General features: G+C 32.5%; 1 pseudogene; it reads left to right on the top strand.

Annotated features, from left to right (window-relative positions):
• The first annotated feature begins 897 nt into the window (after positions 1 to 897).
• Positions 898 to 1,859, top strand: LOC131620119 (cytosolic sulfotransferase 15-like; annotated as a pseudogene).
• The last annotated feature ends 15,417 nt before the right edge of the window (positions 1,860 to 17,276 follow it).

Genomic DNA, 17,276 nt, shown 5'->3' with positions numbered 1-17,276 from the left:
GTGTTGACCAAGTAACTATGCTTTGTGTGGTGACCAAGTGATGGTGCTTGACGCTTGAAGCTCAAGATGTATTTATTAACAAATGTTGATCAAGATGGAACTTGAATATCATCTATTACATTGATCAAATGAATATACTTGAGTTTCAAATTTGTGTTGAGTAAAGTTGTGGTGATCAAGATTGTTGTGCTTAGAGATAAAGTTATATATGCATATCTACAAAGACAACACTTGATGTCAAGCGACACTCTGTGTAGTAAGCTAAGATCTTTGCTCAAGCGGTTTATTTGATTATAGAGACTCTTATGAAGAGTTATCTCATGCTTCATCAAAAGAATATTCACGGTTATAGGAAAAGGATAAACTCAAGGATAATGTGACAAGGAACCAGTAGCTTCATAGTTGTGAAAGATTTCAAGTGTGAAAGTTCACAATTCTCACAACTACGAAAAACACATATAACAACGATTGTAAAAGACATATAATGACGGTTGTATATTCGTTGTTAGGTTGCGTGTGATTGTAAGTGTGTCATTTACAACCACGGTCAATTTCCCATTATATTAAATGGGAAAGTGTGTTATATATAACCACAGTTGTATTAAACAACTGTTGCAAAATTATTTGTTTTTACAAAATTTTCAATTTTGTAACCTGAATTTTTCCGAATCGTATCAGACAAGAAACAACAACACACCCATTTGTGAATCGTACCAGACCAAATATTGTATTACATCAAAGTAAAAATTGCATTAGGAGGAATGCCAAAATTTTCATCATTGTGAGGAATGTGTTTTTCTTGGTGAACAATTGACCATCTCCTCAATAAGTTCGAAGATTCTGACACATAAAAAACAAGTTTTGCTTAACTAGCCATGATGATTGGTGGTCATAATAAACATGATTGAACTGAGGCTTATTGGAATTCATGTTCCTTTCCTTTCACTAGCCAAGTCAATAAAGGAGTTAAATTGTAAAATAATTTACATATACAGGAATCCATTTGACACTTATGTATCATATTGGAATTTCATGAACAAAATTTTGTTAAATAATTCTTGTCCTGCCATAACTATAAGTGATGATTTTGAAAGATATTGTAAGGGAATACGCCAAGTTGGTCCATTTTGGAACCATATATTAGGTTATTGGAATGAGAGCATAGCTAGACCAGACAATATTTTATTTTTGAAATATGAAGATCTTAAGGAAGACATCAACTTTCATGTTAAAATAATTGCAGATTTTTTGGATGGTCTTTTCACTCGAGAGGAAGAAAGCAATGGTGTGATTGAAAACATTATCAATTTATATAGCTTTAAAACCATGAAGGATTTGGAGGCAAATAAATTTGGAAAATTGTGAAAAAAATTAATAAGAAAATACTTGTTTCGAAAGACAGAAATAGGAAATTGGATAAATTACCTCTCCCCATCAATGACAAGAAAAATTATTTAAAATTAGGGTTAATAGTCATTTATCCCCTGCAATATAGGCGTGTTTTGATTTACACCCTTTAAGAAAAAAGTTTTTAAAAATTTCTTTGAAATATTAAAATTTTAAGTCTTTTGTCCCTTAGATGGCAAAATTACCTCTTATAAAGTTTTTTTTGTTTACCACTTTGATTTTTACACATTTAGGAGATACCTCATAATTATAAGGGATATTTTTTTAAAGGGGTAAATCAAAATATGTCTATATTAAACTTTAGAATTATTGAAAAAAAGTTAAGTGGATCATGTCTTTTATTTAAAGTATGCCCCTAATATTATTAGCATGTATTAAAGTGAATACTTGTATAATGAGTAAATGTATTATCATAAATAAGTATTTGTTTGTGTATTTAGTTGAAATGCTAGCCACATCTATGCAAATATTTTTATTTTTATTGTAAAATCAATGGGATGAAAGTGTGTAAATATCTGATAGTACTATTTTTACTAGTATATTTATCATTCTTTTTACATTCAATTTCAACATAGATTGTTTTAACACGTGTCTTTAGGTTATAAGCTAATACAACTATATAAGCACTCAAATTTTACCATAGCATAAAAGTTAGGGTAATGCTAACATGTGTCCTTAAGGCACATGTTAAGAAACCTACATTTAGAAAATTTGTCTTAAATAAAATAAAAAATAAAAAATAAAATTAATTATATATTTGTAATTAATTTAATACACAAGTTCCAAGATAAATTTTTTTTATTTAGGTCTTAACATGTGCCCTAAGGGCACATATTAACATTACCCTAAAAATTAATATATTAGAGAGAAGACTATAGCGTTTTAAATTTTGAAGATCCTTTTTAAGTTAATCATAATTTAATTATGACAAAATAAATAAAGATTTAATGTGAAAAATATTCTATGACTCTCTATTTAATTATAATTTAATTTTAACAATTTTGAGGCTCTATACGATAATCCGTCTTACATACCTTTAAAAACTGCCTACAAAAATTGTGTTTGAATTGAAATATTTTGATAGGTAGACTAAAGATGACAGCATGTGGCTTATTTTTCTATCTCTAGTGAGTAGAAAACGACAGGGGCTAGTGTTTATCAATTGGTTCATGATTGAGTAAGGAGAAAGATGTATCACTTCAAAGATACAGTTATGCTAACCTTATTTATTATATTTTGAATGTTGTTGAAGACAGGGGTCTGAAAAAAACGGTTATTCTTAACTAAATTGGTATTTAAATTATTCTATCTTTTAAAATTCAATCTAAATGATAAAATATAAAAGTAAATATCCATTTTGTTATCTAAATATAAACCAGTACCCATAATAATAATAATAATAATAATAATAATAATAATAATAATAATAATAATAATAATAATAATAATAATAATAATAATAATAATGTGATTTAGTTATTGGATACTCAAATTTTAATATGTATGAAATTTATATGCTTGTTTCTTTTCCTGGTATTAATGTATTTCTACATTACATATCACACGCTTAAGTATGATGGTCATATATTAGTTGTCAAATATTTTTATTCTGCTATATCATTTTTATACATAAAATACTATCATATATTTTTATACTGCTATATGTTTTTATACATAAAATGCTGTCAAATATTTGTTATATGTTATATTTTTTTATACATATAGAATGAAGTTAATGTTAAGTTAATTAATCATGTGTTCGATTATATTCTATTAAATTTGTTTTAAGTATTTAAATTTAAATATTTATATTAATTGAAAGAAATAACATTTAGATTTAATTAGATAAATTTTTTAAGAGTCAAATTTGAGAGATAGAGAGAGACAGTTAGTTGAAATAAATCATTGTGTGATGAGAGAAGAAATTAGTTAAAATATTTCACTGTTTGATTATACTCTGCAATATTTCAACACCATTTTTTTAGATAAATTAGTAAAATTGATTTTAAAAAAAGCTGGTTTTAAAATTAAATTTTTTATATTAAACTTATTTTAAAATTGGATTTTTATAAAATTGGTTTTTTAAAGAAAATAAAAATTAGTTTTAAGAGAAATCGGTTTTAAACTGATTTTTTTAAAAAACTGTTTTTTTTTATATAAAAAACCGGTTTAAAATTGAACCGATCTATATATAAATCGGTTTTAAAAAAATAAATCTATTTTAAAGAAATGATTTTAAGATCTAAACCAAATCATATATATGATTCAATTTAATTTGATTATTGATCCATACACTCCTAATTGAAGGATTGTGAAACTACTAAGAAATAAAGAATAGTTGAATGCAAGTAGATGAAATTTTTTATATCAAAATTCAAGCTTCGTTTGTACTTGATCATCTATGTTGAAGAGTGATCCATTCTTTAGAGAGAATATAACAAGGTGGTTGATGGATATATTGACCTCACCATCGATTTTTAAGATCAAATTGAACATGAGTGGTGATGGACTTCAAAATATAAGAAAAAGTTCAGGAGAATGCACTGCGTTTGAAAATAGTCAAGAACGTTGTCCAGTGAGAGAAATGCAAGGTTTTGAAAAATAATATTTATGACTTGTATGGCAACTAGAGCTGTTAATATGGGCTATCAGGCATTAAATAGGCCGGCCCTTGTGGGTCCTGGGTTTTTTAGGATTGGATGAAAAAGGTCTTGTGTAATATGTGCTCGAGATTTACTACCCGAGTCCGGTTCTAGATGAGCTTCGGACTACCCGACCCTAAGTCGGCTTTTTTTATTTAAAAAAATTAAAAATAAAAACTCCATAATATTATCTCTTATAAGACTTTTGATTCTAAACATGATACATTTTTAAGTACTATATTATCTCTTATAGATACTATCACGTATTTCTAAATACAATATAAGTCTAAAATGTATAAAATAATACTTGAATATTCATTATAAAAGAAAAATTAATAAAATACGATGAAAAAATATTGATTATATTAATGTATAATATTTAAAAGAGAAAGATTGAATAAAATAGAGATAAAATTTAGTGAAGTGAGAAAAATCAATATGCTATTTTGAAGTAAGATAATATAAATATTAATATTTTAAAAAAAATTATAAGTATGCGGATCTAATGGGCTACCCACGGCCCATATGGGCTAACCCTAATGGGTAGCGGACTTTTCAGGACTAAAAAGACCCTGAAAAATATGGACTCTAATTTTAAGACGCAAGCCTTATAATTTATCGGACCTGGTGAACCGGTCCATATGAGCTAGTCCATTTTAAGAGCTCTAATGGTACACTTAAAATATTTACTAAAAAGTGAGAAAATCTAAACATTATCGAAAAATCAAAAAGGCTCGTTTGAACATATAAACTAAAAACACATAAAAATCCTTTTAATAATACATTCTTCTTCCCATACAACAATTCAAACCATGCATCATTTAAATATTTCTATTGTGTAATAAATGGTATCATTTTTTTGCTGTAATACAAGAAACATCCAAATATTGAATAATGTTGAAAATAAATTTGCATTGTCTATCTCGAAAATTCTGGACAATTTTGGTTAGAAAATATTTTCTATTATTAAAAAAATTTACTAATTTCCCGAAACGTGTAACAACTCTCAAATTATTTAAGAAAAAAAATTATAAGTGAATTTAGAGAGACCCATATATTGAAAAATTACAATGTTAAAGAGAGAAGCTCTACCTATCTCTCTAGAACTAGGGTTTCTCCTTTTTGATGAGCGTCGCCTTCCCTTTTATGGGGGTGTTAGTAAAGCGAAAAACAAAAAATTGAAAGTATTCCTGGATTTATCACTTCCATAGTGAAATAATGTCATTCAACAGTCTATATGTTTCTGAGCTTGGGTTGAATGGTTTAAAATGTGTAAAGTGCGGAAAGTAAACATATGAACAAGAAAATAATACATTCTTTGAAAAAAAGAGAACTCGTCGGGATTGAATTTCATCTACCCGTCAAATACTTAAACCCACTGATCAATTGTATGCAACCTAAATCACTCGTTGTTAGAACAAGATTTGTTGCTACAATAAGTCTCTATGTTTTGACGATAACAATACATATATTTTATATGTAACAATTAAGTTTCTAATAGTTTCTTGAATGTGCAGATATTGTGTTCTAAGAGATTCTAGATTGTTGACTGTGAAGAATCATCATAAACAAGCAAGGCGCTTCAGAAATACTATTTGCATCTGATTCTGAAGAAACATCAGTAGTTATGAAGAATACTGAATGTTCATCAGAATGTGGAGTTACGGCGTACTTCTCAAATAAGCTATTGCTTCAGAAGTGACAAGTAATTAGAAGAAAGAATTATGTTAGAACTTCTGCTCCAGGATAAAAAATCAACGTACAAGAGAAAGCTTTCAAGTTAAGTTCAGAAGTCAAGATTTGTTCATCAGAAAAGCTGTTGCTTCTAATTCTTAAGACAAAGTCAAGATTGTGAATACATTAAAGGTCAAGCCTTAAAAGACCAGACTCAAGGATGTACTGAAGATCAAAATTGAGCAAATCAAGTAAAAAATCAGATATCAAGATCCAAGAATCAGAAGTGCCTTCAACAATGAAAGGACTTGTTTCTCAGATTAGCTGTTGCTTATATATCTGAAAAACAATGTTCCAATTCTCAGAAGGATTTTGAAGTTGTCACTCTGATACAAAGTCTGAAGAAACCAATCTAAAGACCAAGTGCCCAAGACTATGAAGACGCAGTTCTGAAGACTTTGAAGACTTGAAGCTCCGAAGATTCATGTTTTTGAAGACAAAGGGTACTATTCTACAAAAGTTGTTTTTCACCAAATCTTAACAACGTATCAAGACAAAGATGTATTGTGTAACACCCCAAATTTATCCCGCAATTAATAGAAAAATCAGAGTACAAAATCTCAAAAACAAACATCATGATTCGAGGCGTCACATATATCAAATAAAACAAATCTCATGCAAGCTCATATATAAAGATACATAACACGTATAACGGAGGAAAATCATGCATCATTAGTCATTTAACTCCAAACAACTTTATAACATCGCAGCGGAATTCAATACCAACATAATCCAAATCATAACATCTTCGCCAACATGGCAAAAATATCCAACATGTCTCATAATAAAGAGAACGACAACAAAATCCAGCAAGGCATAACTAGATAATCAAAACAAAGAAGCGTCCCTCGAGTGCTACGTATCAGAGCATGGACACACTGACTCGAGCTATAAGATAAACGGCTACTCCACATCGCTACTTGCACGTTACCAACTAAGGGTAACATTCAAACAGAAAGGGTGATATATCGAACAATATAAAGCAATGTATGATAATATTCAAAGAAAATAAAAGATCATACATAACTCACCACTTCTCAACACTTATCATCATATAACATTTCATCACAAGGGCAAGTTCCAAAACGGCAACAATATTATTAATCAGTTATGATAATATATTCCAAACCACAATTATAATTTCATCACATCACAACCAACATTTCATCATTCCAATAACTCAAACACATTTCAAATGCAATTCGAATGCGACCCGACTTATGTAAATGCATGTGGTAATATTTGGAGTAAAACTCCCACCGTCTCAAAGTTTGCCATTGGGCACACCGTCGCTATTTGCCATTAAGGCCACCGTCGCTTTTTTCATTAAGGCCACCGTCGCTTTATGCAATGGATATGACTCAATGAGTGTGACATCCACACAAAATAACATATATATAACACATCTCATCAATTAAATGTCGAAATTCAACGACAAAAACAAACTCATCACCAATCTTGGTAATACATCACTTTGCTATCACATCACTACGTTATATCATTATACAACAATACTTCACTTCACAACAACAATCACAACATCAAACGATAAAATTCAAGAAAAGATTCAAAAAGGTTTCCAAAGGTTTTCAAATCATATTCATTAGAAAGACATTGATTAGAGTTTCATGGAGGTTCAAATGACACTTAAAAAGGAGTTACGAATCAAAAGATACATCAATTCAAAGTTACAAAAAGTTTTATACAGCAGAGTCCGCTTAGCGATCCTCCAACGCGCTTGATGAAGTTCAATTTTCATCCACCCAGCTTGAAGCACGCTTCTTACAACTAAATCCAGAAACTTTTAGTTTTCGCCGCTCCGCTTAGCGGGCTCGCACATTTTCAATTTTCCACTCAGCATCCGCTTAGCGAGTCAGGGCCGCTTAGCGGGCGTGCGATTATGCAGAAAAATAACAGAACCACACAACACTGCGTAACCACACTTCCACCACCCAAAACTCATCCCAACCAACAATTAAACACATATAATCACAGCATCTAACATCATTCATCATCAATCATCAATAAAAATAAGATTTCAATCACAAATTCATGGAAATTCATCACAAACCCTAAAATTCTACAACATACAATTCACGGATAACAACATACAATCAAACCCCATCCTAAACGCCATCATACAATCCTTTATCATGAAAGAATCACACCCTTACCTTGGGTTTTAGATTGAAGCCAACTATATCTTCAAAACCTAGTTTTCTCCTCTTCTTTCTATCTTTCACAAAAAAAAAGATTCTAATCTTCCAATCTCTAAAACCCTTGTTTTGTTAAACCCTCACTAACTTTCTAATTGCTAATGGGATCTAATTAACACCCCTCAAATACTAATCCTATTATAGGCCCAATAACTAATAAACTCACTAACTTATGTTATTTATTAATAATTCCCAAATAAATAACACCACGTCAATTAAACACACAATTAACACATAATTATCAAATATTTCACATAACACACATCAAAATAAAATACGTAATTAAAAATGGTTGTTACATATTGTACTATCCACACCTATGCTTGATGTTATTTGTTAAAAATCAAAAGGATCTTCTTTCCCTCCAAAATCTCTTTGAGAAACTATAAAAAGAAGATCAAATCATCCAACAATGTTGACGACAACTAGTAACGTTGTTGTTGTAATCACCGCAATGCTAATATTCATACTACCATAACAACTATGTTAATACAATGGTTAATTTTCATTTGAATCAAAGGGAATTCAACCAACACAGATTGACAGCAATTAACACACCAAGAAAGAAGACAAATGCTTAGAAACTGATACTTGAGAAACATAGGTCAGAAAGAGAAACTGATGCACATGTTAATCCAAAATGCTACTAGGCCAATTAGTTGATTCTAATGCCTAAGTTGATATACAGAAGCCAATCAGATCGAAGAAGATAAGAAAGAAGTCTACAAGATGCTACATCAAACTGCAATTATTTTCATCTTTGAAGAATCATTGTAAAAGCAAGGAGTTGTTGCTTAGAACTTGCTTAACACTTTTAAAGTGATATTTCTTGTAATTCAAAGTTGTGTAATCCGCTTGTAAGAAGCAAATATGTAAACACAAACTCTCAACTATATGTTGAATGACTCTTGAGTGGTTGTAGTTTCAGTCATAATTACTCAAGAAGACTGTGACAGGTTATCATAGTGAAATCTTCTTAGGAGACCGGGTAGGTCATAGTCTTAAGGAGTCAATGATTGTTATATATCTTAGGAGACCGGGTAGGTCAAAATTCTTAGGAGATAATTAACATGGTTAATCATTGTGTTAATCATCGGTGGGTAACCCATGAAATTGTAATCAGTTTGGTTATAATGGATTAAGACCTTGAGTTCTGTTGGAGCGGTATAGCGGCAAGCAACAAAAGTTTTGGAAATATTTATCCGGGAATTTATCGTGTCCACAGAGATTGGTGATACCGAATTGCCGTTCGACGGATTCTTAGTTATGAGTTTGGTTTTGAATGAATTTAAATAATGAAATGGAAAAGTAAATATCAACACAAAAAGAATACATTCTTCAAATAGAAGAAACTATCAAGTATTGCATATAATCTACTCTTCACAAACTTAAACTTATCGACCAGTTGCACTCAGTTTACTATACTCCTTAAACCATTCACGTGTTGCCCGTTGTCGGCATTCGTGTCCAAACACCGCCACGAGTTCTATCGTATGCTTAGTTAACGATTTCTCCACCAACCAAACATACGGTAGCTTACCGTATTGCTCGATCGACGATCTCTCCACCAATCAAACAACCCGGTAGCATTACGAACCAACACAAAGTGAACATTAACTCTTCATCTATCTCTACAATCAAGAAGCTAATGATTATCTCTCCTAATCAAGATTTGTGAGGTCTATTTCTACAACAACACAAACCCCTAACATCAAGATGCAAAACAACCCACCAAACATAACCCAAACATCAAGATGTAAAAAATCAGGAAAAACAACAAGTTTATATTGTAAAGCAACTTTATACAACACCATGGGCGACAAATATACATGAGATCAAAGTATATATATATACAAAACCCACAAATGAAACCACAAAGAGAAGAAAAGAAGAAAAACCCAAAAATCTCACGGTTTGTCGGCTCCGATTGATGAAGGATTCAACCTCGGATCATCCATTTGACAGCTCCAATGTGTTTTCTAGCATCTTTCCACTCAAAAAATGCTATTGGATGGTTTGGAGCTCTAAAATATCCAACCATGCCCTAAAATATCTGATTTCCGCCTATTTATAAAATTCTGGATCTGGTACAGCGCGCGTCGCGCGCAGGAGCGCGCATCGCGCCCAACTCGCTGAGTTGAAAAATCAGCTTTTAGTAAAAATGGCGTAACTTGAGAACCGTAACTCCGATTTGCGCCCGGTTCGAAGCGTTGGAAAGCTTATTCAATTTCCTATCTAACAATGACAACATATCAACCAAATTGCTGATTTATTATTCTTTGATTTTGAGCTTTATTCGCCGAATGAATTGATTCCGCCGCTCAAAATCGCGCGTTTGAAGCCGTGTCTTCGACACGTTATTGCTCATGCTCCAAATACGCAAGAATACCTACAAAAAGAGTAGAAAACTATCAAAAAGTATAAAAGTGTATGAAAATATATCTATTCATAAAGTATACGTATTTATGCACAAAACGGGGAATTATTCAACGGTATTAACAAAAAGTATTGATAAGTGCAACAAAAAATATATACAAAATAACTACATTTTGGCACTTAACAACTCTCCCCAACTTGAATTTGTTTGTCCTCAAACAAGGCCAAACACTCAAAGAATCAAAAGTAAAAATCCAAAGAATCAAGAATCAACAAGATTTGGAAAAACGAAACAATTGTACGGTTCAAACAAAAACGTACGAACAAAGTAAACACTTACCACAATCCTACAACGACAACATGAAAATGAAACGATTCCTAAGTACAATAATCATACAAAACATTCTAAACAAAAGCAAGCTCAATAATGAATCACGCCTAGCAAAAACTCATCGGTAGATGAAAAACACCGAAAGGTGAGGACTTTGAACACTCATCCAACAATCTTGCAAACAAAAGACAAAATTATGCGTTCATCTAAAAATAGTATTGAAAATGCAACGGCACGAATCACAAGGGCTTTCAAGGTTGTAATGTGGCTTGGTTAATAAACAAGTGATAAGTCCTAAAGCTAATCGAAACAAAAAACTTGCCTAAACCTAAGGGAGTGATCAATCCATAAGGTTTCAAACAATGAAATTTCAATCAAACTTCTTCTTCATCACATGTTTCACACCAAACACAATACTTATTAGCACACTCTTATTCATACTCTTTTTGTTATTTTCTTTTTCAAACTTTTTCTCTTTTTTCTTTCTTTTTCTTTTCTTTCTTTTTCACATTTTTTTTCTTTATCTTTTCTATCCACAACCGCATAACAATCACAACATAAGTAGATAAACATCCTCTCCCCAACTTGAATTCAACCACAACATAAAGTGAATACTCCCTACTTTCTAAGGCAAGGTAAAAATACAACTAAACATCATAGTTAAGGGTTCAAGAAAAACAATAATCAAAATCCATCAAAAATGTGAACTATGTCTCAAGTTCAAAAACAAAATGGACAATGATAAAAAGGCTCAAAGGGGTTACGAATGGTCACACACTCACAAGGTAAATTGACGTTTGACTATGGTAGTTGTGCTCAAAATCAAACAAGTGCCTTGATCACTTTCGTGCATTCACAAAATCAATACAAATGAAAGATTAAACATAATAATATCCAGTTAAAACAAGAAATGTCGGTCACTCACATATATACACAATGGAAAACCACCTCACATTTATGGTAAAAAGGGGAAACTAATTGTGATTCAAGTCATGAGCAAGTTATGCAAAAAGAATGAGTAATATGAAAATTGTACAAATGGAAAGTCTCCTAATCATGCTATGCTATAGAAAGCGATTAACGAGTACCTTGCGACGTACAAATTTGAACAATCATTACCGCACAACCGGCATGTTGAATCTATCACAATCGGAGAATTACCAAATGCGACTCCAAGTAATCGGGCCAAAATTTGAGTCTAAACAACAACAAAAGAATTAAAAATAAAACTATAAAATACTATACTACAAAACCTTGGTGTAAGTGGGAAAAAAACTAGGCAAATGAACCATTAAAAAGAATTCACTGGCCAAAAGTTACAAGGCGCGCGACGCGCCCACAAGACTGCGCGACGCGCCCTAAGTTCTGTCAAACCAAGCTTTTCAGCTCCCAGGCCGCGCGACGCGCCCTCTTTGCGCGCGACGCGCGCTACACCAGAAAAGTAAAAACCAGTCCAGAAGACTGCACAACTGGTGTAGCCTCCACTTAACACCTACACTACTCATTTACAGAAAATTAAACAGAAAAATATACAACTGTTGGTGTGCCTCCCAACAAGCGCTTGTTTTACGTCGTAAGCTCGACGCCTTTTATTGTTTCGTGAATGGTAAGTAACTTCCTCGCGGTAAGCCAATGCTTTCGCCTCAAACGCAACCTAAAGAAAGCGACCTGCCCAAACACTTAACAAACGAATCAAAAGCAAAAGTATACACAAGTATGTGTAAAAACACAAATATACATAAAACGCAATATTTACAAAATCCTTAATTGGCTAAACAAATTTAAAAGTGAAGATTTAGAATTTACGAACTATCCGAGTTCAATTTGTTTAGCCAACTTCACCTTGCTAAATAGCAAAAGTAAAGAGGAACAAAATCAAACACACAAACATGTATAAGTATGAAAATATAAACATGTATCAATATATGAAAATATACAAGTATGAGAATATGCACAAAATATACGATATTCACAAAACTCAAAACCAAAGAAACTATCGCAATGCGAATTCAATAAAAACACCAATCCCCGGCAACGGCGCCATTTTGTTGGAGCGGTATAGCGGCAAGCAACAAAAGTTTTGGAAATATTTATCCGGGAATTTATCGTGTCCACAGAGATTGGTGATACCGAATTGCCGTTCGACGGATTCTTAGTTATGAGTTTGGTTTTGAATGAATTTAAATAATGAAATGGAAAAGTAAATATCAACACAAAAAGAATACATTCTTCAAATAGAAGAAACTATCAAGTATTGCATATAATCTACTCTTCACAAACTTAAACTTATCGACCAGTTGCACTCAGTTTACTATACTCCTTAAACCATTCACGTGTTGCCCGTTGTCGGCATTCGTGTCCAAACACCGCCACGAGTTCTATCGTATGCTTAGTTAACGATTTCTCCACCAACCAAACATACGGTAGCTTACCGTATTGCTCGATCGACGATCTCTCCACCAATCAAACAACCCGGTAGCATTACGAACCAACACAAAGTGAACATTAACTCTTCATCTATCTCTACAATCAAGAAGCTAATGATTATCTCTCCTAATCAAGATTTGTGAGGTCTATTTCTACAACAACACAAACCCCTAACATCAAGATGCAAAACAACCCACCAAACATAACCCAAACATCAAGATGTAAAAAATCAGGAAAAACAACAAGTTTATATTGTAAAGCAACTTTATACAACACCATGGGCGACAAATATACATGAGATCAAAGTATATATATATACAAAACCCACAAATGAAACCACAAAGAGAAGAAAAGAAGAAAAACCCAAAAATCTCACGGTTTGTCGGCTCCGATTGATGAAGGATTCAACCTCGGATCATCCATTTGACAGCTCCAATGTGTTTTCTAGCATCTTTCCACTCAAAAAATGCTATTGGATGGTTTGGAGCTCTAAAATATCCAACCATGCCCTAAAATATCTGATTTCCGCCTATTTATAAAATTCTGGATCTGGTACAGCGCGCGTCGCGCGCAGGAGCGCGCATCGCGCCCAACTCGCTGAGTTGAAAAATCAGCTTTTAGTAAAAATGGCGTAACTTGAGAACCGTAACTCCGATTTGCGCCCGGTTCGAAGCGTTGGAAAGCTTATTCAATTTCCTATCTAACAATGACAACATATCAACCAAATTGCTGATTTATTATTCTTTGATTTTGAGCTTTATTCGCCGAATGAATTGATTCCGCCGCTCAAAATCGCGCGTTTGAAGCCGTGTCTTCGACACGTTATTGCTCATGCTCCAAATACGCAAGAATACCTACAAAAAGAGTAGAAAACTATCAAAAAGTATAAAAGTGTATGAAAATATATCTATTCATAAAGTATACGTATTTATGCACAAAACGGGGAATTATTCAACGGTATTAACAAAAAGTATTGATAAGTGCAACAAAAAATATATACAAAATAACTACATTTTGGCACTTAACAAGTTCAAGGTGAAATCACATTGGTAGGATGGACTGGACTAGCTTGAGAATTTCTCAAGTGAACCAGGATATATATATCGCGTGTTCTTTGCTTTGGTCTAATATATTCTGATCATCATTAAGGGAGAAGCTCTAAGAAGGTCAAATGCTTCTGAGAAATGTTAAGCTTCTGATAAATAAGACCAAAAAGTTTCTAATAAACAAAAGATTCTTAAGCTTTCGTGTAAGACTTTAAGAACTGAAAAATTATTAAAAACCCAATTCAAATCACCCCTTTCTTGTGTTTTTCTCAATCTTCAATTGGTAGCAGTGCTCCTGCTCTATATTGATTTTTGAATCAAACACTTAACCGTGTAGAGAGATTCATGAAGAGAAAAACTATGGTCGCTACAAACTCTAATGAAGTCACTGATTTCTGGTCCAAGCCGTCAGTTGCTATCTTAAGAAGAAATAAACTCTAAATTCATATCAGAAGTATGAAGATAGAATATATGAAAAGAAGTTTCAAGATCTCAGACTTTAACTCAATTGTTAGAATCAAAAGATATGAAGTTCAGAATCACTTAAATGCCATCATCATCAGAAGCCTGCAAAGAATTTGTTAGATCAAGATTTGAAGCTTCTGAAAGAATGCCCATGATAAAGAGTCTACGAGTAAAAGGAAGATTTAATCAAATTCTGAAAATGAAGCTATAATTATGTTTTTTAATCTGAAAGGCAAAAATTCAAAGTTCTTAGAAACAAAGTTAAAAAGGATCACTTTATGTAAAGGGAAGCTCTGACTGGTTACAAATTCTAAACCATATCTCTCATTAAGCATTCATTATATGGTGTCTTGATACTTTTATGAATTACGAGATGTATTTATTATAAATATCTTGAGTGTGAAACTCTCTTATCTTCTTGACAATAAGAACAATTAAATGTCATCATTATAATATGGTTAAAACCTTGCTAAAACGCATGTATATCATACATTCATTTTGGTAGATTATTTTGTTTTGGAAATGAAAATTTTTAGCACGCTTTATCCATTTTGGTTTGTGTCTCTTTAACATCCATCTTGAAAATATTCAATTACCTTGTCTCATAAATTTTCAATTATTACGATGTCAGTTTCAAAATCTCTTAGAAAGTCAGTTACATCTTCATTCCTCTAATTAAGTTCCTTAATGATCTTATTCATTCCACTATATTCTATTCTTTAAACTTTTTTCTTTACTTATTCTCTTTTTCATGTCTCCGGAAACTTTCCTTGGAAACGAAGAACTTCTTGAAGTTCTTTATGAACGAAGGCCTATTTTTTCTAGGCTAACTCCTGATGACCATATCTTCAAAAAAATCATCATCTTTCAAGGATGGTCGAAATATGTGGAGATGCTGCATGGACCAATTTACCCCATTTTGGTCAAAGAGTTTTGGAAGTACGATTCTTTTAACAGAAAAGGTGGTTCTATCTCCTCAACTATTTTTGGAATTTCGTTCATCATAAATCCCACAATCATTTCTACAGCCACTTATTGTTGCTCAACTGGTGCCATTGTTGAATACTTTCATGTCAAATACTCTCAATATTAAAAGCTCAGTACCATCCATTAAAGGTGGAGAAAAACACAAGAAAGGGGGGGTTTGAATTGTGTTCTTCAATATTTATTTCCTTTTCATTTATATCTTTTCTTTTCTTCTATTATCTCTTTTTCTTGGATATGCTTTGGATATTGTTACGGAAGCATGTTTGAAATAGTAATGCATAACCAACGAGATATACATTCATTTAGCTTCTTTTCTTCATAAGAACTTCTGACTTTGTTAAGTACAATTCTGAAGAAAGATTGCGTGGAAGTTCTGAGTTAAATGAGCGGTTTAAAAACATGAAGTTATAAATATGTGTTATAATTATGATCAGGTGTATATTTTATTGGTTTTTGTTGTTGTGGAAACGACATGTGTGATCTTTTAATGTATGCCTGAACCTTAGAAGGCACAAGAATGGTTGAAATAGATTGAGAAGATCTTTTGAGTCATGAACTATACTAATGTGCAGAAGGTGCAGTTTTGCACTCACATGCTAGAGAAGGAAGTTGGGGATTGGTATGGTAATACCGTGCAAAGATTTGATGAGGAAGGCATGGAAGTCACTTGGGAACTTTTCTGTGACGCATTCTTGGAAAACTATTTTCCAGAAGATGTGCGTGGAAAGAAAAAAGGTGAAATTTCTGGAGTTGAAGCAAGGAAATGGAACGGTAGCAGAGTATGCACTAAACTTTCAAGAGTTGATCAAGTATTGTACTCATTACAATACTATGAATGGAGAGAGGTCTAAGTGTTTGAAGTTTGTGAATGGTCTGAGGCATGATTTCAAGAAGGCTATTGGTTACCAACAGATTACTCGTTTTGCAAAGTTGGTTAATAAGAGTCAGATTTATGATGAAGATAGTAATGAGAGTGCTTCTCACTACAAGTCTTCAATACTGTGGGAAACCGTATAATGATAAGAAGAAGCAAAAAATAGGTTATGGCGGGAAGCCATGTGGAGGAGGGGCTAGTACCCCAATTAAGTGCTTCAAGTGTGGTGTCGAAGGATATCGTGCTTCTGAGTGAAACAAGGAGTTTGGGAAGTGTTATAAGTGTGGAAAGCCCGGTCACAAAGTTGTTGATGGTAAGTTTGGGTTAGGTGTGACTTGCTATAACTATGATAAGTAAGAGCACATTAGTACCAAGTATGACAAGCCAAAGAAGGAGAAAGAAAAAGGGAAAGTGTTTGCATTGTCTGGATCTGAGACCACTGCTGAGGATAGGCTAATCCGAGGTATGTGTTTTATTAATGGTACACCTTTGATTGCTATTATTGATACTAGTGCAATGCAATATTTCATTTCTTTGGATTGTGCTATGAGATTGAATCTTCTATTGTCTGATAAGCGTGGAAGTATGGTTATTAATACTCCTGATATGGATTTGTGTGTTTAAATTGTTTGTTGAGTATCTTTGGTAGAGATTTTGGAATTGATTTAGTTTGTCTTCCATTAGATCAGCTTGATGTGATTCTGGGTAGGAACAGGTTGGAGTATAATCATGTTTATATCAACTGTTTTGATAAAACGATTATTTATCCTG

Source organism: Vicia villosa, linkage group LG7, assembly GCF_029867415.1.
Source record: "Vicia villosa cultivar HV-30 ecotype Madison, WI linkage group LG7, Vvil1.0, whole genome shotgun sequence".
NCBI lineage: Eukaryota > Viridiplantae > Streptophyta > Magnoliopsida > Fabales > Fabaceae > Vicia > Vicia villosa.
This window is presented reverse-complemented; position numbering and strand designations above follow the sequence as displayed.